The sequence below is a fragment of the Eimeria mitis genome, genomic scaffold (genome assembly GCF_000499745.2).
Source record: "Eimeria mitis Houghton genomic scaffold, Emh_scaff779, whole genome shotgun sequence".
NCBI classification, from domain to species: domain Eukaryota; phylum Apicomplexa; class Conoidasida; order Eucoccidiorida; family Eimeriidae; genus Eimeria; species Eimeria mitis.
This window is the reverse complement of record NW_013575720.1, coordinates 14,093-14,950: the sequence shown is the minus strand read 5'-3', so window position 1 is coordinate 14,950 and position 858 is coordinate 14,093.

The following is an 858-nucleotide window of genomic DNA, read 5'->3' as shown; positions in this document are numbered from 1 at the left end:
AAGTTGTACTATTTATGAAAACCTGAAATACACCAACTACGGAATACTGTTACACGATAAGAATACGAATAGAAACATGAATATATTTCCAGTTGAACATGAAAATATTTCTAGAAACATGAAAATATTTCTAGAAACATGAAAATATTTCTAGTTGTATTTCTATCGCGTAGTAATATTCTGTTGCTGGAGGATTTTTCAGGTTTTCACAATGCTACATGATCAGCTATCTGCAGTTCTGCACTGTTGAATATCTGTAGTTAAGAGCAACGTTTTGCGTCATTAGGTTTATAAATGTCTGTAAAACCCTTTTAAAATATTATAGTGCATTAGTAGCAAGTCGGTTTACTATGAATTCAGGCATTTATGAAAGTATATATAATGATGAACTTCGCTATAGAAGGATCTGTGCTGCAACAACGATGTATTTGGAAGCCAAGGCTCCGAGAAGAAGCTTTTGAAATATATGAGTGTTTGAACAAGCGGAAATATTTCGATCTTTTTGAATATTTTACGCCGTGAAAAACCAAATTCTGCAGCGTTGTTTACGTAGAGCCGTCAAACTAAACTACCACCACCCATGTCTCTCTGACGTGCTAATGTAGGCGCTTACATGAAAGACAAAGGAGAAACCGAAGAGATAAATGTGGAGAAAAGTCTATTTTATTCTGCTTAGTTGAATATACAGCTTACCTTCATGAAATGGATACTACTGTAACATGACCTGTTTCGAGCTGGTGGTGTGCAATCTAACCCGGCGTACAACTGAGAACCGAAGAAGGGCTTAGCAGTTTTCTACAGATTCAGCTCATTCATCAAAAGGAAGAGTTAATTCTGCTTGTTCGTTAGGCTGCATTG